This window comes from Chiloscyllium punctatum, chromosome 15, assembly GCF_047496795.1.
Source record: "Chiloscyllium punctatum isolate Juve2018m chromosome 15, sChiPun1.3, whole genome shotgun sequence".
NCBI lineage: Eukaryota > Metazoa > Chordata > Chondrichthyes > Orectolobiformes > Hemiscylliidae > Chiloscyllium > Chiloscyllium punctatum.
The window spans coordinates 46,453,647-46,477,039 of NC_092753.1; the positions used below are offsets into that span (position 1 = coordinate 46,453,647).

General features: G+C 40.9%; 1 protein-coding gene across 4 annotated transcripts in view; it reads left to right on the plus strand.

Moving 5' to 3' along the window:
- LOC140486218 (limbic system-associated membrane protein-like) overlaps positions 1–23,393 on the plus strand; it is an 884,602-nt gene that overhangs the window by 430,494 nt on the left and 430,715 nt on the right. The gene's annotated exons all lie outside the window — the stretch shown is intronic.

The following is a 23,393-nucleotide window of genomic DNA, read 5'->3' on the forward strand; positions in this document are numbered from 1 at the left end:
GTGATGGATATGGAAGGATCCATTGGGGCCTTGGAGGGAGGTGAGGGCGGACATGTGGGCGCAAGTTTTGCACTTCTTGCAGTTGCAGGGGAAGGTGCCAGGAGTGGAGGTTGGGTTGATGGGGGGTGTGGACCTGATGAGGGAGTCGCAGAGGGAGTGGTCTGTCCGAAACGCTGATAGGGTGGGGAGGGAAATATATCCCTGGTGGTGGGGTCTGTTTGGAGGTGGCGGAAATGACGGAGGATGATACGATGTATCTGGAGGTTGGTGGGGTGGAAGGTGAGGACCAGTGGGGTTCCTAGCTACCTAGATTACACCTCCTCCCACCCTGCCCCCTGTAAATTCACCTGCACTTCCACACACATCATTTACTGTATCCGCTGCACCGATGTGGTCTCCTCTACATTGGGGAGACAGGCCGCCTACTTGTGTAATGTTTCAGGGAACACCTATGGGACACCCGCACCAACCAACCCAACCGCCCTGTGGCTGAACACTTTAACTCCCCCTCCCACTCCGCCAAGGACATGCAGGTCCTTAGCATCCTTCATCGCCAGACCCTGGCCACACGACGCCTGGAGGAAGAGCACCTCATCTTCTGCCTAGGAACTCTCCAACCACATGGGATGAATGTAGATTTCTCCAGCTTCCTCATTTCCCCTCCCCCCACCTTATCTCAGTTCCAACCCCCGGATTCAGCACCGCCCTCTTGACCTGCAATCTTCTTCCTGACCTCTCTGCCCCCACCCCCTCTCCGGCCTATCACCCTCACCCTCACCTCCTTCCACCTATCGTATTCCCAGCGCCCCTCCCACAAATTGCCCCCCTGCCCCCATCTTTTATCTCAGCCTGTTTGGCACACCAGCCTCATTCCTGAAGAAGGGCTTATGCCTGAAACGTCGATTCTCCTTGTCCCTCGGATGCTGCCTGGTCTGCTGCGCTTTTCCAGCACCACATTTTTCAACTCTGGTCTCCAGCATCTGCAGTCCTCACTTTCTCCTATAACAATGGTGGACAGGAAAAGACCCACTGCAGCATCAATTTGTTCCACATGTGATGATACTGTCAGTTTAAAAGGTTGTGTTGTTCTGGGTTTTTTGAAAAGAGGTTGTAAAGGCAAAGATACTGAACTGACTACTGAAGACAAGTAAGTAAAGAGCTTATGAGGCCTTCGGTTTTCTTTACAGCCTGAATGATGTGGCTGGCTCTCACAGGTCTGGATATCTGGGTTTTGTTTTTTTTTCAGCAGACAGAAGCTGCTTTGGGTGCCAGAAGGGTTGTATACCTCAGTGAATGATTCCAAGCTACTACTTTCTCTGAAATCTCTCTCGATGTTGTTTCTCCTGGATTGGAGAATTCTATGTAGGAATCTGTGTCTGAATTTGCCTTTTGTCAAGAGGTGTGTTTATGGATGTTACTATATTGGAACAGTTGGTATTGGTATGTATTGGTACTGTGTCTATTATTCGGTTAAATTTTCCCATAGTTAAGTTATTCTAAATTCCTCTTTCTTTTGTTTGTATTTTAACAATAGAATTTAAATAAATTGTTTAGTGTAATACTGAGTGATTTGACCAGTTACATCACATCCGGAATACGCACTTCATACCTACCTGTAAAATAAGGAAAGGTTAGAGTCTGGTATACCTCCCTAAAATATTTTAAGGGGGTCTGATCTGGGCCATAATTGTGATTACTTAAGTCTCGCAATGCATATACTCTTCACCTGATGTGATAATTGCATGATCAGATGTGAATCTTAAAAAAAAGGGGGAGCGTGGTGGCTCAGTGGTTTGTACTGTTGCCTCACAGCGCCAGGGACCCAGGTTTGATTCCAGCCTTGGGTGACTGTCTGTGTGGAGTTTGCACATTCTCCCTGTGTCTGCATGGGGTTCCTCTGGGTGCTCTGGCTTCCTCCCACAATCTGAAGATGAGCAGGTTAAATGGATTAGCCATGCTAAATTGCCCATAAAGTGCAGGTATATGCAGGCGAGGTGGGTTAGCCATGAGAAATTACAGGGTCATGGGGTAGATCTGAGTGGGATGCTTTTCGGAGGGTCGGTGTGGACTCAATGGGTGCTTCTACAGTGTAGAAATTCTATGAAACTGGAGAACAGACATAATGTGATAAAGCTTCTCAGTTACAAAATTAAATGCTGAGACCTCAAGTCCCATAATATACATGAGCATAACTTGGGATGCTGTTCCTTGAGCTTCTGTTGTGCTTCATTAGCACATGGCCCCAGGGCCAGGACATAAATGTTAATAAGGAAGTTGGATGGCTTATTGAAAAGGCAAGCTATAGGGAGGTCAGGGTCATCCCAACAGACACAGTAGAGGTGTTCCACAAAGCAGTCACCCAATATGTGTTTAGTTTCAGCAACAGAAAAAAGACTGTCTTGACATGATGCAACAGCCTTATGCAGTTTCTGTCTTAATTACTTTGCTGTTAGTGGAGAGGATCCATTCTCTCCCTTTCACACTTTAATTTGCACCCATTTTACATGTTATTTTCTCTTTCACCACCATTAACAACCCAATTGTCTTCTGCTCTCCACCATTTGTTCTCTTGCTCTTCCTCTGCCTCTGTCAAAAATAAAACCAAAAAAAAAAGTTTTTAACACCTTTCAGTTCTGAGGAAAAATCATACTGGAATTGAAATGTATACTCTATTTCTCTCTCTCTCGAGATGGTGCCAGATCTGTTGAGTTTTTCCATCACTCTCAGAACTTATTTTAGATTTGCAGCATCTGCAGAATTTTGTTTTTTTTATTCAAGTCACTTCCAAAATCCATTATTGTCTAGGAAAGAACCATTTTATGACATGTGACTTACTGCTGCCTTTTACAATTTAAAAATATCGTGAAAGCACATATCTATAATAGTTTCAATATGCTAAAAATCCATTATTATTTAGCTTCTCCCTTCCTGTGTTTAAATAAATCATTCACAAAACTTTCTAGTTGCTTTTCTCTGCAAGAAATCAATTCTGTTGGCTCTGCCCACCACTTCCTTGTCTCATTTTTCATCCTCCCACATCAATGTCTTCTAAAACACTGCTCCTGTCTCGTTTATCTGTTTTAAGCTTTCCCAGACAATTTTTTGATTATGTGACATATTTTTCTCTTGAGATATTGATTCTGCCTGATATTAATTGTGTTTCCTTTTGCACTTGAAGGTGTGTACATTGATAAGAATTCAGAACTGCAAATATCTGCACCTACACCAATGACATTTCAAGGGATACATAGTAATTGTCTCGATATTCCAGGGAACGTCCCTTAGAATATCTGCTAGTTTATACAGTTTTGCACTGTTTAATTCTCTTTACTCGTGTAAACTGTGTTTACTAGAAAGGTCAATTACAAGAAGGCACAGGTTTAAGATGAAACAGAGAACGATTAGGGGAGAAGTGAGGGAAAATGTTTCACACAGAGGGTGTGGGTGCCTGGAACTCACTGCTAGTGGAGATGATGGAAACAGCCTTCTTAGCAATGTTTAAGATGTATCTTGATAAATACATGAACAGGAGGCAAACAGAGTGATAGAATCCAAGTATGGTCTTAAGTAGGCGGTCTAAATAAGAATTAGGAATTGGGACAGGCTTGGTGGGCTGAAGAGCCTGTTCCTGTGCTGCATTATGTTGTGTAAATATGGGAGTGTGGGGCTGAGCCTCTTCGGAAATCAGTGTTCCAGACACCTTTGTCTCAAAGTTATGGCTTAAAGCAGTTCTTGAGTCCAATGTTCTTCTCTTGAGCTGCATTATTCAAATCCTTATTACATTTATTTATTCATTTACTGGATGAGGGTGTCACTGGCCAGCATTTATTGCCCAGAGGGCATTTGAGAATCAACCATATTGCTGTGGGTCTGGAGTCATATGTGGGTCAAACCAGATAAAGATGCCAGTTTCCTTCCCTAAAGAACATTAGTGAGTCAGATGAGTTTTGCCAACAAATGACAATGGATTCATGATAATCATTAGACTCTTAATTCCAAATTTTCATTGAATTCAAATTCTGCCATCTGCCATGGCAGGATTTAAACCCATTACCGAGAACATTACCTGGGTATCTGAATTAACAGTCCAGTGAAAATGCCATTAAGCCATCACCTCCTTATCAGCTTATACAGATATATTTTACAGATATAATTTCACCTTATATCTGTAAATGAAATAAATCTGGAATAAAAGACTAAATCTGTCAGGGCATCATCTAATGCAAACATTGAAGTACAAAAGTAGGGAGGCAGTCTTAGAATGTGCCACCTCCACCTTCCATCCTGTTAAAGATTGTATCCTTAGTTTTGAGGTTATAAGCCCAGAAAGAGGATCTGCAGCAATATTTGTCTATAGGCTGGTGAGGCAGGCAGGTAAAGGTGAGGGCACCCGAACATGTAACTTTCTTTGGCTGCCTCCGTAGCAACTAAAGATACACCCAGGCCTGTCCACAGATGGGGCTGCAAATTTCATCCAGGTGACTTCTTAATTGGGTTAAGAATCCTTTGGTTCCAATAGGCCCCTTGGTCTGCCAGTGTGGAAGTGCCTCAATTGAGCAGCTGGCCTCTACATATAGTGGTGACCTACACCACTTGTGTTGCAGTTGACTCCTGAATGGGACCTCAATGTGGCTGCCCATCCCTTTGAAGTAGATAATAAGTCCAATTCCCACATCAACTTTGGTAAAGTCCCTGAGGTGGGACTCCATATGTGAAGTCATCTGATTATAGTCTTTCCTTACTCTTTGTCACTCAGCCCATCTCCATAAGGTTTGAAAAATTTAGCACACAATTTCATCACCCTGTCTGGAGTTGATCAGAAGAACCACCAATCAAATCTGACCATTTGCCAAGCTATAAAATTAATCTCCACAAAGTCCACAAGAAACTTCCCAATTGCCTTCAAAAGTGGATGCTTTCAGGAGTAACTTAGAAGGCTTCGGGATTTGCAGAGTTAGAGTCTTCATTGTGTCATTCAGAATCCATTTTTTTGTTTCATTTGCCTTTTATCTTTTTTGAGCACACTTAAATTTAAAAGAAAGGAACAATCTTATTTTTGTACTTCCAGTTCACAATGGTGGCTATGTTTAAGCTCTGTGAGTGCATCCGTACTTCTCGAGTGAGATAAACTTTCTGTGTCAGTGAAAGCTATCACTGTCTGCAATTTGCACATCACACGGTCTCACAAAAAATCTCAAGTTATCGGCTGTTGAGGATAACATTGGTACATTGTTTTCCCATGTACAAATACATCAACTTTACCAGTGATGAAAATTGTTCACTCTTTAGGCAGCATAATCTGTTTATAAACTTGCTAGCTTTCTGAAAGCGTGGCCTTGGCCACAAACAGGACCATTTCCCTGATTATCAATCATGCTATGATAAACTGGGAAAGAAAGACTGCACTCTTTATTGATGAGCAAATGTCATGGTTTGGTGTTCTCACAGTTGTTTTCAGCACAATTCCCCCAAAATGAGCCAAACCAGCATGAAGAGTTATGGATTTTTTAAAAATAAAAATTGCACTGTAGTTGGCCCTACAAAACTGACTGCATGCCACACTGCATTAATCACTAGTGGGAGTTCACACTAATTTTGTCCATTTGCAAACTGTTGAGGAGGCTGCAAAAGTTAACAAGACAAAATTCTGGAAATACCCTGTTGTAATGAAAAGCCACAGATGTGAAATATCAATTCTCTTTCTCTCCAAATAAATGCTGTCAGACTTGCTGAGCACTTCCAGCACATTGTGTTTTTATTTGTGATTTCCAGTGTCCACAGTATTTTATTGTTGTTTATTTCAAAAAGTATTTTCTGTTGAAAACATGTTTTCCAAAGTTTTTTTTGACATTTGCATCTAATTTACTATGAAGTATGTTGCTATGAGTAACAAATTATTTGCCCTTTTTAAGTATCTTTTCATTAATTTTAAATCAAGTCAACAACAAATGATGGATTAACATTGTGATACAAAATGGTAATTTTGTAGAAATTCATTTTCATAGAATCCCAACAGTGTGGAAGCAGGCCATTTGGCCCATTGAATTCACACTGTCCCTCCGAAGAACATCCCACCCAGACCCACTCCATTCCTGCAACCCTGCATTTTGCATGACCAATCCACCAAACCCGCATATCTTTGGACTATGGAAGAAAACCGGAGCACCCAGAGGAAATTCACACAGACCCGGGGAGAATGTGCAAACTCCAAACAGACATATGCCCAAGGCTGGAATCAGACCTGGGTCCCTGATGCTGTGAGGCAGCAGTGTTAACCACTGACCTGTGCTAATCCAAATTTTATATGTGATGCTGGTTAAACTACACCACATTATTAAATTATGAATCTTAAACATAGCATTGGAATATTTCTTTCAGTTTTTTTTCAATGAAAGTGAAAACATTGTCCAATGGCAGAAGTTCATGACAGATTTAACATTTGACAATAAGTTTGAATGATAGTATGAACAATGATAAAGGCTTCTCAACATTAATGAAATTTTCCACACCAATAATTGATTTTGTTGTCTATTAGCAAAAATCATACCTTAGAATGCAAGTACCCTGTATCATTTCCTGGGAAATAAACACACTGGTTACACTTTAAAGCAGCCAACTATTTTTGAGAACATTAATGAAAAATTCTAAGGATGGATGGTTCTTTGGAAATATTGACCAAACAAGATTTGAAGTACTTGTATTCGAACTCCTGCCAATGCCAAATAACAAATAAAACAACATGCATGTGCAAACAAGGATATTCAATGGACAGATGTTTGGTGTATTTGAGTACTGTTCCAGAATTAATAGTGAATAATATGACCATATGTTTCACGCTGTTCAACATTGCCATGAACTTGAATGATGCATTATCATAGGCTTAAGTGAGGAAGAATAGAAAGCCATGGAGTAATAGCTTCTATTAGACAAATGGAGAAACAGATGCATCAAGAGTTGAGAGAGCTTGAACTATACATCTGGGACACATAGCTTGCCCTTCTGTGCTTGGACAGTAATTGAGGGTTTTTGTCTTATATGAGCTTTAAGGAGTACAAAACATTTGTGCAGCACTTGCCTTTCCTGAAAGATGCAAGCCCTGTTCATCTCAACTAAAATGTACCAAAGATCAATACTTGACAACATTGTCTTTGTGACCAGCAAGTGTTTAAACAACAAAGTCATAATTTAGTACTACCTAAAAAGTCAATCAGATGTATTTCTTTGATTAATATAACAGTGTACAGACAATTTCAATACATGTGTAAATGACATAAAATATAGAAAGCTGTCTGGTTCCATAACTGTCCCTAGATTCACATTCGAACACAATCCACCTGTGGACATGCAATCGTATATCTATCATTAAAACCAATGCGTTAGGTCCCAGCATTTATGGGTACTTAAAGGATTCTACGCTGATGGTTAATCTGCTCATTACTGTCATGGACAGATGCATGTTTGATAGGTAGACTGGTGAGGGCAATGTCAAGGAGGTTTCTTTATCATAATGATGCTCTGCAAGCTGAGTCTGACAGCCTTTTGTATTTGGCACGCTTAGTTAATGGATATGCTACTGAGCTACTCTCAGTGATGAATATTACAATTCCCTACCCAGATAACATTCTGTGCCTTTTTTTTATCCTTCATGATTTTTTTCAAATAGTGTTCATCATCGAGTATTAATTCATCAGCTGAGGGAGAGTGTTCAATAGTAATCAACAGGTGGTTTCCTTATCAATGTTTAATCTAATGCCGTGAGCTGGCTTTAGCGTTCTAGAGACAAAGTTGAGGACTCTCAATGTTTCTCTATCAGGACTGCATGTTGCAATATCACAGGCTCCATCTCTGTAGAGCTGGTAGGAAAGAACATATCTATGAAGGTGCTGCAGCTTAAAAATATGATTCTATTTATACGATTATACTAAGATGGTACTGAACTAAGCTGTGGGGTTGCTCCCCAATATTGTTACATGTCTGCATGATTATGAGGAAGGTGAAATGGACTGGGTATCACATTCAGCTTTAATCATCAGGCCACAGTTGAGAGACTTGTTTATTTTTTATGCATATTTTGCTTTCTAGTAGCAGTTTGATATAACTGAGTGGTTTGCTGGGTCAGTGCAGAAGAATTAAATAAAAATTAGTTATATATTTTTGGTGTCAGAAATTGACCAGATTAGATGAGGATAACAGATTTGCTTTCCTTAAGTAAGTGGAACAAATTGGATTTTACTTTAAAGTTGTCGCTTTGTGGTTGCCATTGCTGATGATAGTCTTTATTTCATACTTACATAAGTTAATTTACTTCATGTTCACCAACGAGCACGGCAGAATTTGAACTTTGATCTCCATTGGGTAGGCATGTTAGACCACGACACTTGTCTGAGCTACTGCACATGATGAAGGTTCCAGCTGCTACTGTCTTCAAATGGAGGAAACTACATTGCCTGTCTAGTGAGGTAGAGGAAAACCACTTTGTGGTATAACTTGGAACGTCTCTATGGTTAAAATTATTTTGTTTCTACCACGTTACTAGCTAGTTACATGTTATGTTGGCTTCAAAGAGTTTGAAGAGGACAAGATACCAGGTCTCACTCCTTCAAGATCCTAAGCTGTTCTGCTTCATATGATCTTCATCATAGTGGGTGGTGCTTATGGCATTCCTCAGTGTTGGCCCTTTCAGACCCAAATACAACAGGCTCATGGATTATTAGTCCATTAACATAACTACTATCATAGCATATTCAATTTGTCTTCAGATTCCTGCTTGGTTTTTTTTTGAACAATTTCATGGTTCATAAGAAACACTTGATCTGATATCTGGCCACTTCCTATGGCCCTAGCTCAACTGAGTGATCCTTGTCAGTTTTGTTTTACTTTTTAATTCACTCCTGGGATGTGGGCATTGCTGGCTGGCCAAAATTTATTGCTTGTCTCTAGTTGCCATTGAGAAGGTGGTGGTGAGCTGCTGCTGTCCACATACTATAGGTTGACCAACATTGACCTGAGGAAGGGAATTCCAGGATTTTGATCCAGTTACAGTGAAGGAACACCGATGTATTTCCAAGTCAAGATGGTGAGTGACTTGGAGGGGAACTTGCAGGTGGTGGTGTTCCCAGCTATCTGCTGTCCTTGTCCTTTCAGATGAAAGTGGTATGGGTTTGGAAGATGCAGTATAAGGATCTTTGGTGAATATGTGCAGTGCATCTTTTAGATGGTACACATTGCTCATACTGAGTGTCACTGATGGAGAAAGTGGATGCTTTGAATGTGGGACCAATCAAGTGGGCTGCTGTCAAGTTTCTTGAGTGTATCATAGTGACATCCATCCAGGCATGTGAGAAGTATTGCATCACACTCCTGACTTTGATGATGGACAGGTTTTGGTGAGTCAGGAAGTGAGTTATTCTCTGCAATATTCCTAGCTTCTGACTTGCTCCTGTAGCCACTGTGTTATTATGGTGAACCCAGTTGAGTTTCTGAACAATGGTAACCTCTAGAATTTTGATAGTAGAAAATTAAGTGAAGATAGCACCATTCAATGTCAAAAAGCGATGATTAAATTGTCCTTATTGGAGATGGTCATTGCATCTCATTTGTGTGGCACAAATGTTACTTGCCACTCATCAGCCCAAATCCAGATATTTTCCAGATTTTCTGGCATTTGAACATGGACTGCTTTAGTATCTGAGAAGATATGAATGGTGCTGAATATGTGCAATCATCGACAAACATGCCCACTTCTCACCTTATGATGGAGCAGCTGAAGATGATTGGGCTTCGTCAACACTACCAAGAGGAGCTCCTGCAGATATCCCTGATCTGAGGTGACTCCAATAACCACAACCATCTTCTGAGGTGTCAGGTATGACTTAAGTGACTGGAGAGTTTGTTTTCTAATTCCCATTGATTCCAGTTATGCTACACTCAATCAAACACAGCCTTGATATCAAGGGCTATCACTCTGTAATTTAGCTCTTTTGTCCATATTTGTACCACGGCTATCATGTGATCAAGAGCTGAGTGGTCCTGGCTGAACCCAAACTGAGCAGGTTAATGCTGAGAAGGTGCTGCTTGATAGCACTGTTGATGACAACTTCAGTTACTTTTACTGATGATCAAGAGTAGACTGATGGGGTGGCAATTGGCTGGGCTGGATTTGATCTGCTTTGTCAATAGAGCATTTGGCAATTTTACACATTGTCACATAGACGCCAGTGTTGTAACTGTACTGGAAGACCTTGGTTAAGGGAGTGGCAAGTTCTGGAGCACAAGTGTTCAGTTCTATTACCAGAATGTTGTCAGGACCCATCGCCTTGGCAGTATCCAATGCCTTCAACTATTTCTTGATAGCATGTGGAGTGAATCAAATTGGTTGAATACAGTATCTCTAATGCTCGGGATGACGAGAGGAGCCTGAGATAGATCACCTCCTCAGAACTTCTGGCTGAAAATTCATATTTTTTGCCTTTGAACACTTTTCAAATAATTTACTTCTAAACAATCATCAACAGACCACTGGACATCTGACCTGTCGATAGAAGGAAGTTTATTGATGAAGCAACTTGGTTAGTCCTAGGGCACCACATTGTAGAATACCCACATGACTGTGCAGAATCTGGCAGGATTAACCTGAAACATCTACAACAGTGTACTGTTTTGTTTAGTATAAGTGCAGACAGTGGAAGATTTTCCACTTGAGTTCCATAAACTTCAATTTCACTTTGAATATTTGATGTCACACTGGTTAATGGTTGCCTTGGTGCCATTGGTGTCACTTCCACCACATCTCCGAAATTCACCTCATCAGTAAATGTTTAGACCAAGGCTGTAATAAAATGCAGAACTTTGTGTTCTTGGTAGAATACAGTTGGGTTTTAGTCAGCAGGTAGCTTCTAAGTAAATACTTTTTGATAGCATTGTTATCATAGAATTAAAAACTCCCTACAGTGTTGAAGCAGGCCATTCAGCGAAGCAGGTCCACACTGACCCTCTGAAGAGCAATTCCCCCAACAGGAACCTGGGTCCCTGATGCTCTAAGGTAGCAGTGCTAACCACTGAGTCACTTTGCCATCCAAAGGAAGGTTAGACCGTAAGGTATAGGAGCAGAAATTAGGCCATTCAGTCCATCAAGTCTGTTCCACCATTCAATCACAGCTATTAAGTTTCTCAATCTCATTCTTCCGCTTTCTCCCTGTAACACTTGATTCCTTTGATATTCAAGAACTTATAGATCTCAATTTTAAATATACTTAATGACCTGACCTCACAGCTTTCTGTGGCAATGAATTAATAGATTCATCTCTCTTTGCTGAAGAAGTTTCTCCTGATCTCCATTGTATAAGGTGTGCCCTTGGGTCCTGGACTCTGCTACCAATGGAAACAACTTCCCAACATCTACACTGTCTAGGCCATTGAATATTATGTATGTTTCAATTAGATCCCCCCTCATCCTTCTAAACTCCATCAAGTGCACCCAGAGTCCTCAAATGTTCCTCATATGTTAAGCTTTTCATTCCTGAGACCATTCTTTTGAACATCCTCTGAACAGATTCCAAGGCCAGTACATCCTTCCTGAGATATGGCACTCAAAACTGCACACAATACTTCAAATGTGGTCTGATCAGAACCTTATAGAGCCTCAGAAGTACATCCCTGTTTTTATATTCAAGTCCTTTCAAAATAAATGCCTTCGTTGCATTTGCCTTCCTAATTACTGACTCAACCTGCAAGTTTACCTTGAGAGAATCCTGGGTTAGAACTCCCAAGTCTCTTTACACTTCAGACTTCTGAATTTTCTCCCCATTTAGAAAATAGTCCATGCCTCTACTCTTCTTACCAAACAGCATGACCTCACACTTGGTACTCCGTCTGCTACTACTTTGCCCACTCTCCTAACCTGTCCAAATCCTTCAGCAGCCTCCCCGCCTCCTCAGTGTTACCTGTCTCTCTATTTATCTTTGTATTGTCTGCAAACTTAGCCAGAATGCCCTCAATTCTTTCATCTAGGACATTAATGTACAAAGTGAAAAGTTTTGGTCCCAACATTTGCCATCAGCTGCCATCCTGTGAAGGACCCTTTTAGCCCCCCTCTCTGCTTTCTGCCAGACAGATAAGCTTCTATCCATGCAAGTACATGGTCTTTAACACCATTGACCCTTACCTTACTCAGTAGTCTGTGTGGCACCTTGTCCAAGACCTTCTTGAAGTCCAGGTTGATAACATCCATAGGCTCTCCTTGGTCTAACCTGCCCATTAATTCCTCAAAGAATTCTGGGAGATTTGTAGTAGGCATGACATCCCCTTGATGAAACCATGCTGACTTTGCCTTATTTTACCATATATGTCCACATATTCAGAAATCTCATCCTTCACAATGGATTCCAGGATCTTACCCATGACCAAGGTTAGGCTAATTGGTCTGTAATTTTCCATCGTTGCCTTACTCCCTTTTAAAACAGGGGTATCATATTAGCAATTTTCCAGTCCTCTGGCACCCTCCCCGATTCTAGCGATTGCTGAAAGATCACCACTAATGCTTCCACTAACTCTTCAGCTATCTCTCAGAACTCTGGGGTGTAGTCCATCTGGTCTAAGTGATTTATCCACCTTCAGGCCATTCAGTTTTTTGAGCAACTTCTCCTTGGTAATGGCCACCATTCTCAGCTCTGTCCCCTCACTAGCTTGAATTTTTGGGATAGTACTCAGTTGTCTACTAGCATGAAGACTGATGCGAAGTAATTATTCAGTTCCTCAGCCGTTTCCTTGTTCCCCATTATGAACTCTCCAGTGTCATTTTCCAGTGGTCCAATGTCCACTTTGTCCCCTCTTTTTCCCTTTACATATCTAAAGAAACTCTTACAGTCTTCCTTTATATTACTGTCTAGCTTACCCTCAGATTTAATCTTCTCCCTCCTTATTTCTTTTTTGTTACCCTCCATTGGTCTTTGTAATCTTCTCAGTCCTTGGTTTCCCACTGCCCTTCACCACATTATATGCTTTCTCCTTTGATTCTATGCTATCATTGACTTCCCTAGTTGCTATGGTTGCCTCATCCTTCCTGTACTATGCTTCCTTTTCCTCGAGATGAATCTCTGCTGTGTCTCCTGAATTACTCCCAGAAACTCCTTCCATTGCTGTTCAACTGTCTTTCCTGTTTGGCATCCCCCACCCCCACCAATTCTATCCAGCTCCTCCCTCATGCCTCTGTAGTTGCCTTTACTCAGCTATAATACCATTTCCTCTCATTCTATCTTCTCCCTCTTAAATTGCAGAGTTAAATCAATCATATTATGATCACTGCCTCCTGAGGGTTCCTTCATCTTAAGATCCCTTTTCAAGACTGTCTGATTGTGCAATACTAAATCCAGTATTTCCTGTTCCCTAGTGGGCTCCACTACAAGCTGCTCCAAAAAGCCATTGTGTAGGTTGACTTGTTGACGAGGCTTTCCGTCACTTTGGTGATGAGTGAGAATAGACTGGTGCGGCAATAATTAGCTGGATCTGATTTGTCCTATAATTAGTGGACAGGACATACCAAGACAATTTTCTATTTTGTTGGTTAGATGCCAGTGTTATACAGCAAGCACCTCTAATGTTATCAGGGCTCATGGCCCCTGCCAAATCCATTGAGCTCAGCTATTTTTTTTCATATTATGTGAAGACTAATTTCCATCATGTTGGGGTCATCAGAAGGATGCTAGGATACCATCTATTCAGCACTTCTGTGGAAAAAATGTTTGCAAAAGCTGTAACCTTTTTGAGTCTAATGTTTTTTGGAACTGGATTCTGAAGAGCCAAGTTAGACTCAAAATATGATCTGTTTCTCTCTCCACAGATACTCCTAGATTGGCTGAGTTTATCCAAACAGCAGTTTAAGATGGTCAGCTGGAACAATGAATCACTATCATATATCATTTTTATTTTAGCATGGGGTTATCTGTTCTTTAGATAAACTCAGACCATACATCAAGGTGTTCGTTTAAACAGCAATTATTAACATGATATGCATGATGATTTCACAGCGACCTGTCAGCCTGGAGCTGCTCTTGTGTTTTTTTAATTCATTCACAGGATGTGGGCATCACTGGTTGATCCAGCTTTTAATGCCCATTCCTAATTGCCTTGAGGATCACCTTGCTGTCGTCAACTTGAGTCAACCACATTGCTGTGGGTCTGGAGACATACAGAGGCCAAGTAAGCTTAAGATTAGGTTAGATTAGATTAGATTACTTACAGTGTGGAAACAGGCCCTTCGGCCCAACAAGTCCACACCGCCCCGCCGAAGCGTAACCCACCCATACCCCTACATCTACATCTACCCCTTACCTAACACTACGGGCAATTTAGCATGGCCAATTCACCTGACCTGCACATCTTTGGACTGTGGGAGGAAACCGGAGCACCCGGAGGAAACCCACGCAGACACGGGGAGAACGTGCAAACTCCACACAGTCAGTCGCCTGAGGCGGGAATTGAACCCGGGTCTCTGGCGCTGTGAGGCAGCAGTGCTAACCACTGTGCCACCGTGTCGCCCACCAATGGCAATTTCCATCTCTAAAAAGTATTTGTCCCAAATTTATCACTCAGTTTCAATACCCTAAGGTCACAGTTATAACTCAGCAAAAATCAGAGTTTCATCTATGTTCTGATTAAACCTCATCTCTATTGATCTTCTATAAGTGAAATACTGATAACCAACCTAATCTTTTTCTTGAGTCTTTACAATTTATTCTGAAAATGTTGTCTTATGTTTTTGCAGTTGTGAAACTATGAAAGTATTGTATGCCTTTTATTATATTTCAAAAAGACCTCCTCAGTAAATGTCTCTGTTTTGATAATCCAAGGCTAATGATCAATGCTCGACAGAAATTAGCAGCATTTCTTGCTAACGTGGCATTGCCTAGATCATCAAATATTTTTCTGCAAACACCAATGAATCTTTGGTTGAAGCATAATTCCCATTGTGTACTCTAGCTTACAGGTTGGCCTGTCAGCTTTCAGCAATGAAGTTACTATTAAGCATTTTAAATTGGATTATTGTTGGAGAATTGGAATTTTAAGGCTAATATTCATTTGTTTCCACAAATGAATTAATGCACTCAATGTAAATGTGTTATATTTTGATTTGTTTATACTAAAGTAAAAAAAAATCTACTGGATTTCAGCAACCTATTTCTGAATACAGAAAATTACTTAAATGGATTGTTTACACTAAAACTTATTTCCTTTGTTCTTCCTGGAAATTCTGCAACGTAGGTGAGTTATTCACAACAAAAGAAAATGAAGTTAGCTTATGAGTTAAAAGATTATGGAAAACAAATAGTTCCAAATGGACTTGTCTGGTGTAGTTAATGCTGGAGATCACAATGGGTTAGGCAGCATCCATGAACAAGAGCAAGCTAATGTTTCAAGTCAAGATGACTCTTCATCAGAGCTGACGTGAAGTGTGGAGGAGTCGAAACGTATGGCGCTGGAAAAGCAAAGCATGTCAGGCAGCATCCAAGGAGCAGGAGAGTCAACGTTTCGGGCATAAGCCCTTCATCAGGAAGCCTTCAGGCATAAGTGCTTCCTGATGAAGGGCTTATGCCCGAAACATCAACTCTCCTGCTCCTTGGGTACTGCCTGGCCTGCTGTGCTTTTCCAGCATCTCACTCTTCAAATCCGACTCTCTAGCATCTGCAGTCCTCACTTTCTCCGTGAAATGTGGAGGGGCAGCATTTATGCGGTGGTTGTGGGGGTCTAGTTGGAGTGTTGAGTGCAAGGTGAGAAAGGATGTTGATAGTTCAGATTAAGTGATCAGAACATCCTTTCTCCCACAGCACTCTACGCTCCACTCCCCCTTCCATCCCCCACAACTATTGCATAAATGCTGCCCCCTCCACACTTAACGTCAACTCTGATGAAGAGCCATCTAACTTCGCATTAGCTTGCTCCTTCTCCACGGATGCTGCCTGACCTGCAGTGATTGCCAGGATTTGGTATTTCAGTACAGATTCCAACATCTACAGTAATTTGCTCCTATACTATAAACCAGATTCTAGTAAATGTCAACTTAGAGAAAACAGTTATGTTATGGCATTGCTGTTAGATTATTTTTAAATGTTTTGGAAATATACTGCAAATCTACCCATAATGAACTAGCCATAAACATCTCAACAATGTTATTTGTGTAAGTCATTTTAGCATTTACTTATTTTATTTTCCATGTTCATGATTGTAAGTGTCTTTATACATTTGCTTTTGAGTCTTTTAGATGGTGAAGAATAAAACCGAGACACTGATTTCCCAGCGGAGAAAATCAGAGGGCCAATAACCTTCCATTGTTCTAATGCACCATTCAAAGGCACATCACTAAACCTCATTCGTAGCTGCCTGGGAAGACATCATCTGTCTGCTTTTGATTAAGAATTGTACCTGTGAGCCAAAATAAGTATTCATCTCTGCGGAGGGAAAAATAAATGATATATGACACAGTTCATAACTTGAATTCTCTTATAATCCCTGAAATGCGGCAGTCTGTAATTATGGATAAGTATGTTTTACATAGCTGAAATCATGATAACATCATAACAGTCATCTGATGGGTAACAACTTGGAGAAACCAATCACATTGTGACATTGTTGTTGAGCAATGTACTTGAACATTTCTTAGTTTAACTGTCTGTTTGGGAAGAACTGTTTCTATAGTCTTTTGGTGTGGCTGCTGAACAAGATAATCATTCATTCAGTTTTTGTACTTTAAATGGTGCTGTGTGTGGTGATGTTATCCACTTTTCACTTTACTCCTGTACTTGAGTACGCGTGACAATAAAAATCTAAATCTAAAATCTAAATCATTACTTTGATGTGAGAATTAGCAAAGTAATGGTTGTGTGAATAGAAACGTTGGCTAATTTGGTCTTGAGTCATAATGACCTGGTAAATGCCTTATAAAATTGTATTGACGGAAGTCCATTTGGATGATTTTATTTTACGTTTTCTGTGGAATGTGAATTTCAAATGCCTGCATTTGGTTCCTATCCTTAATTTCCCTTGAGAAGCTGGTGCTGAGTCATATTCTTGAATCACACCAATCCATCTAGTATCAATAGAGACAATGCTGTATTGAAGGGACCTTGAGCATTGTTAAAGTTACATCTGTCCAGGCAAGTAAAGAATGTTCCATCACATTATTGATTTACACTTTGTCGATGATGGATATCTTTGGGCGGTATTTGCCTCAGAATTCCCAGCCTAGATCTATTCCTGTAGTCCTTGCAGTATTTAAACAGCATTTCCAGTTCAATTTCTCATTCATGGTGACTGTCAGGATGGCGATAGTTGGGGATTCAATAATGATAATGCAAAGAGGAAGTATTTTCAACATACTCTTCTTCGACATTGTCATGGTGTTTAATTTTGGTGAGGCATTTTTTACTTTCAACATGAATCAAAGTCGGAACCATGGTCCAGTTCTTCTGCATGAAGCATGGACTTTGTCAGTGTCCTGAAAATCTTGAATGGCATTGGAAATTGTCCCATCGTCACTGAAAATCCCTGTTGCTGACATAGTATTGGAGGGAAGGTCTTTGATAAGGCAGTTGAAGATGATTTGTCTTAGGACATTACTTTGATGAACCTGTGCAATACAATGCTGTAACTTAGATGACTTACCTCTCGCAAGGAGAAACATCTTACTTTGTGCTAGATATGATTCCTAGGTATGACAGTGGAAAGATCCCTTCATCCTGATTCCCACAATTTAAGTTTTGTTAAAGTCTCTTGATGCATACTCAGTCAAATACTGGCATAATGGCAAAGCAATTAATCCTATTTCACTTCTGGAATTCAGATCTTTTAGCTATGTTTGGATCAAGGTTGTAATGAGGTCTGGGACAAAGTGGTCCTTGGGAACAGGTTTTGTTGCGAGTGCATCTTGGTAGCACAGTCAAAGTTACTTTCCATCACATTGCTGATGATTGAAAGTAGACTGGTGCTAAATTGTCAAATTAGATTTTCCCCATATTTGTTGTCCACAAGGAATACCCAGACAATTTATTGCATTTTCAACTGGATACTGGTGTTGTCATGGATTAGGAACAGTGTATGGGCATGTATAGTTATGGGGCAATGAGTCCTCAATGCTGGAGTTGAGGTATTTTCAGGGTCAATAAATTTTGCTGTTTCCAGAATATGCTTTCCTAAATTTGGGCAAGGAAAACTGAAAAGATTTCTGTATTATTTGCTATTAACCAATGATTCATAGTAGGATGTAACAAACCCCTAATGTCAGAGGGAGTAAAGAGAAATGCAGTGAACTGAAAAAAAACTAGACTATGCCATATTTTCTTCACAATTTCCATTAGATGTAAGACAGAAAATGGGAAGTTGGCTGATCTAAATAAATCTAATCAAAAACTGATATTATGGGATTTTTTTGTGTGGTTGGTTTCCATTATATATGAGTTCCCATTCAGTGGTCCGTATGTTCAAATTAATTTGTAACATGAAAATGTTTCAGAGCTAGAATTTTAGTTTCCAGGGACTGAGCTTTGTGTTTCAGAATGAACAAACATGAACAAAACTGCAAAAGCTTGCATTGTCATTATTACGGGAAGAAGAGAAATTAATGAGCCATATGGAATATGGCAAATTCATTACATTGTACTGATCCATCATATAACAGATATCAAGGCAGAATTAGAAAATATATTTCATTTGCAGCCTTGTATTCTTAGGAAAAGCATGTTTAATATTACTGCACCAGTGAAAGCAAACTAAGTATAATAAATAGATGAAACAAAAATAAACTGAACAAGCAATCTATTCAATAATTTTTTCGAAGATGATTGAGAAAAGGTTAGTATAAAATAATAGCCTGACGATGGTTCATTTACTTGGCATCATTTGGTGGTGGAATGAGTGGTAAGGAAGCTTCACTTTTACAGCCCACTGAACTAATCAAATTGTTTTATACAAAATGAATTTGTGAGGAAGGTGTTGTACTGGAGGTAACTACACATCAGGAACATCACTGTAAAAGTCCTTATTTTCTTTCAGCATGGTCGCACAGTGACTCAGTGGTTAGCACAGCTGTGTCACAACTCCAGGGACCCGTTGTCAATGCCAGCCTCAAGCTGTCTGTGTGGAGTTTGCAAATCCTCCCTGTGTCTGCGTGAATTTCTTTCAGGTGCTCCGGTTTCCTCTCACAGTCCAAAGATATGCAGGTTAGGTAGATTGGCCATGCTAAATTGCACATAATGTCCAGGAATGTGGGGTTTTCAGGGTTACAGGGATAGGGAAAGGGGATGGGTCTGGATGGTCTGCCCTTTGGAGGGTCAGTGTGAACTTGATAGGCTGAATGGCCTGCTTCCACACCATAGGGATTCTATGATTCAGATGCAGGCACAAACAATGGGTGGAATTTTTCAGTTGTGGAAGAGGACAGAAGAAGTGCAAATGGGTCATAGAGTCATAGAGATGTACAGCATGGAAACAGACCCTTCGGTCCAACACCTCCATGCCGACCAGATATCCCAACCCAATCTAGTCCCACCTACCAGCACCCAGCCCATATCCCTCCAAACCCTTCCTATTCATATACCCATCCAAATTCCTCTTTAATGTTGCAATTGTACCAGCCTCCACCACATCCTCTGGCAGCTCATTCCATACACGTACCACCCTCTGCGTGAAAAGGTTGCCCCTTAGGTCTCTTTTATATCTTTCCCCTCTCACTCTAAACCTATGCCCTCTAGTTCTGGACTCTCTGACCCCAGGGAAAAGACTTTATCTATTTATTCTATCCATGCCCCTCATAATCTTGTAAACCTCTATAAGGTCACCCCTCAGCCTCTGATGCTCCAGGGAAAACAGCCCCAGCCTATTCAGCCCCTCCCTATAGCTCAAATCCACCAACCCTGGCAACATCCTTGTAAATCTTTTCTGAACCCTTTCAAGTTTCACAACATCTTTCCGATACGAAGGAGACCAGAATTGCACGCAATATTCAAACAGTGGCCTAACCAATGTCCTGTACAGCTGCAACATGACCTCCCAACTCCTGTACTCAATACTCTGACCAATAAAGGAAAGTATACCAAACGCCTTCTTCACTATCCTATCTACCTGTAACTCCACTTTCAAGGAGCTATGAACCTGCACTCCCAGGTCTCTTTGTTCAGCAACACTCCCTAGGACCTTACCATTAAGGGTATAAGTCCTGCTAAGATTTGCTTTCCCAAAATGAAGCACCTCGCAATTATCTGAATTAAACTCCATCTGCCACTTGTCAGTCCATTGGCCCATCTGGTCCAGATCCTGTTGTAATCTGAGGTAACCCTCTTTGCTGTCCACTACACCTCCAATTTTGGTGTCATCTGCAAACGTACTAACTGTACCTCTTATGCTCGCATCCAAATCATTTATGTAAATGACAAAAAGTAGAGGACCCAGCACCGATCCTTGTGGCACTCCACTGGTCACAGGCCTCCAGTCTGAAAAACAACCCTCCACCACCACCCTCTGTCTTCTACCTTTGAGCCAGTTCTGGATCCAACTCCATTGTGCCAGACACACAAAAATTAGATTCTCTTTGTCAAGATAAATCTGAGGCATTAAATCCTTCCAACTCAAAGGACAAATTGACCTTCTCACCAGCAGATAACTGAATGTATTTGCATTCCACTAAAAGCTCAATTTGGTACAATTCAGTTAACCTTCCTAAATAATTCCTGTCCAGTAGGAGAACTCATTTCTCCAAGTACTTAATCACAGGACAGGCTTAGGTCTCGTGACAGACACTTCCTTGAATCCTGAATACAGTGTGCAATGTTGGTCCCTTTACTTAAGGAAGAATGCGAGTGCAGAGAAGTGATTCAGATGAAGTTTAGCAGGTTGATATTTGGAATGAATTTTTTTTGTCATTCTGAGGCTATATTGTGTGGGCTGGACTTGTTTCCACTGGAATTTGGAAGAGTGAGGGGTGACTTGATTGAAATGTATGACATCCTGAATAGTCTTGATAAGGTGGACTTGGAAAAAATGTTTCCTCTATAGGGTTGGTCAAGAACCAAGAGGCACTGTCATAACACTAAGGGATGTCCTTTCAGGAAGGTGATGAGGAGAAGTTTTGTTTTGTTTTGTGGAATGTGCGACTTTGGAACTCTCTGTCTCACTAGCAGTGGAGGTGGGTCATTACATATTTTCAAGGTGAAGATAGGTTTTTGTTCGGCAAGAGAATTAAAGGTTATTAGAAGTATACAGGAATGCGGAATTCAAGACACAGATTATCCATAATCTTATAGAATGGTTAAGCAGGTTTGATGGACCAAATCCTAATTCAGATTTTTGCATGGACTTGCTATACGTACCTTATAGTTTTCTGGCTTGAAATGATGTTTCCATTCATTTGGGTTCTAAACTCTTGAATATAGTTGAAGTCTGTTGCTGTGCCACCTTAATATTTAACAGTCTAATGGCAAAAATGGAGTTTGTGATTGAAAAACATGATAATGCACAGCTGACAGAGAGGAAGATTCTGACTGAGGGAAATAATAATGTGCAAATAGCAAAGGGGTGAGCTTGATGCTGAAGTGCAGAACAGTGCTCACATAGCATCAGGGAATTGTATGTGGTTAAAGGGCATGTAACTGCATAACTGAAGGGGAGGAAGGGTTAGGGTGCAGGGGTAGGCCACAGCCAGCTCTGAGATGGTGCAGGGTCTGACCAAGGCATTCCTCCTGCAGCTAATTCATGCCTAGGGATTTGTCTGGTGTTATTTTGTATGTACTGTTGCATGACAGGTGTTGAAGGTCAAGGAATGCTAAGGTGCATTTGGCCTGAATAAAGGGAGAGGAGTGGGTCAGTAGGGACTTTGGGTCTGAGATGCTGAGCAGCTTGTGAGGCAAAATGGAGATGTCACTGGAGGGAATCAACAGAAAATGGAATTAGAATTGCAAGGGCAAACCAGTGAGGAAGATGGAGACTGAGGAGGATTTGGTAAATGACAGGGGGAAACTGGAACTGCAAAATCACAGAGAAATAGTAAACCTGAATTTTGTCTGGAAAACAACTGCACAATTCTCTTTCAATCTTAATAAGACTAGACATAAAATAAGAGGAATCTTTTGGGGGAATAAAGTTGGAGCGTAGATTTTCTGTTGATTGAAGGTGCCCCCCTTCCCCCCTCCACCATGAATCATGAGTCCAGTGGATGGAGAATCCAGGTTAGCTGACCTCCTTTTGAACTTACATGAGCATATCAGCAGAACTCATGGCATCGCATTCCACCATAATCTCAATACGTCATTAAGTCAAAGTACATTGTAGTCCGATTGCCATCTTGTAATATCTGAGTTTGGTATGAAGGAATGGAGCAAGGGAAATGCATTCGCTCCACAAACTACCCCATTGACACAGGTCACCCATCATGGGTGACAAGAAGGTGCACGCTGCCTCAACACATGCTTGTTTGCAAGGAGCTGTCCATTGAAACCACACAGGGTGTAGTTTTAATGGTGTGTATGATGATTGGGGAAAAGGCTACACGTGGAATATTGCCAAGTAAAAGTCTAAGAGAAAGACAATTATACACATTAAGCTACTGCCTTCACAAATCTCCTGCAGCACAATAGCACAGATCAGTCCTATTTTTCTGGGCATTTTATAGATCAAGAGGAACTGGAAACAAAATTGCTATGCAAGCATCAGAAACTGCCAAAGTCCTGTTGAGGTGCAACATCAAGGGCAACAGGGGCAAAGTCAATGCCAAACATTGACTCAATTGCATTTCCAGGCTTTAGTGCAACTATCTATGACTGAAGGTGTCAGGTTCTCGGATTATCTTGTGATACAGGAGCGAGAAGAGTCTTCTGACAAAGAAAGTGAAGGTGATGATCCTGAGGTGGGTTAGAGTGTCATTCACAGACAGCAAGCAGGCAGGACCAGGGTCTGATGAGCCATAGAATATTATCATAACCTTACAGCCAACTACCTCCAGAGCAATGTGGACATGCTTCATTACATTTAACATTATGTATGTTGTTGATCGGCTAGCTGGAAGTGTGCTACTTACTCTATGTAATGTGATAGTACTCCACATTCTCAGCTTTAATAATGGACTCTAAAATCTAATCAGCCTATAATTTCCTGTCTTTTGCCTCCCTACCTTCTTAAACATTGTGTGGTCACTTCCCCCAGAGGTTCCTTCAGCTTCAGCTCCCTAATCAAGTCTGCCTCAATACAGATCACCAAATCCGGAATTCTCAGTTCCCAAGTGGGCTCTCAGACAAGCTGCTCCAAAAAAACACCTCCATACCATTCCATGGCTTCTTTATGTTATGGACTAGGCCAGACCACTCAAAACATTCTTAAGCAGGCAGCCCAGACCATAACTTTGCAATTTGCTTTGG